Here is a 1,379-nt window from a genome sequence, read left to right as displayed (position 1 = left end):
TGAGGTGGGGCGGCGGTACGCATGCGCGGCCCTTCCCGCCCGGGGGGTGCGTCCCTGCGGCTTTCGCCTGTTACGTGAGGAAAAGAGCGGGTTACAATGTGCGTTGCGCCATGTATACTCCTACCAGCCCAACGGAATATTTACCCAATGTCCAGGGTGCGTCCCAATGTCATCCGAAACCTGGAAAGAAAACTCTCCAACTCCAATGTGGTGTTAGAAATCGGCATGCCTTTATTCCACGCAACAGCACCCGGTGACACGGCAAGCAAGCACTCCCTCTCAGATTCGGGTTCTATATTCAAACAGTTAAGACATATATATGCAGTACTTTTGCATACATATTCATTCTTTTTCATGGACTCGCTAATATATTCTAATGTCCCTCTGGGCATGGTCACTAATATCTAGGATGGTCGAGTGCCCACCTTTTTTTCCCCATTTTCCACCATCAGCCTCGTCACAGAGACCTTTGGCTGACTTTCAACTACTTTTCTTCAATTTGGAAAATCTCCATTGCTTATTAGGCATGGTGAGCAACTTTTAAAACAATATAGGTGGAATCCAAGGAAGATGTCCTTGCACCTACTGGGTGTAGAAGATGGAAGTATTCTCTTACGACTCCTGTGCTTCTTGTGAGGCAAAATCACTGAGCTGAAAGATAAAAGTATTCTATTATGTCGGCAGAGCATAATTGTTGAGGAAAACATGACTACTCACCCACTGAAGTTGAAATGGAAAGTTTTAGAACCGTCACTCATGGATTCATTTTGCTGAACTAATATATTGGTTCTTAAACTAGTGTGCTAATCCCTTTTGCAAAGCAAAGCAACCTATGTCACCATCAGTTGCCATGTTAAGAATTTGCCTGAATTGTTTCAGAGCAAGATTTGGAAAGGATTTATAATGTATAAGCAAAATAGGAACTACATACTTTGATTCTATTGTATTATTGTATTATTGTAATTTATTTTGGACACAACAGGCCCAATACCTAGATTCCAAAACAAGACAAAACAATAAATGAAGAACAATAATAATAATAATAATAATAATAATAAAACTACCTAGAAATAGTTCCATATAGTCTTTTAGATGGGGCAAAGGAAACTTCAATTTGCTAAAATTTTAGAAATAAATAAGGAAAAAGTTATTTTTAAATGAAATCGGGAAAGGATGAACAAAAAAATAAAAATCTGAACTCCTTATATTTTCATTTGTCCCCCTCTGACTTAAAATTCTATTTATTGTGCAACTGGATTATTCAGAAAAATGTGCAGAAGAAGCATGGCTGATGGGCCTGGTGATGATCTTGATTAATGAAATAAAAATATACTTCAATTGAATAAAATTTTACAAGAAGCTGCAATATGAAATGCTTT

The sequence above is a fragment of the Meleagris gallopavo genome, chromosome 6 (assembly GCF_000146605.3).
Source record: "Meleagris gallopavo isolate NT-WF06-2002-E0010 breed Aviagen turkey brand Nicholas breeding stock chromosome 6, Turkey_5.1, whole genome shotgun sequence".
Taxonomy (NCBI): Eukaryota; Metazoa; Chordata; class Aves; order Galliformes; family Phasianidae; genus Meleagris; species Meleagris gallopavo.
This window is presented reverse-complemented; position numbering follows the sequence as displayed.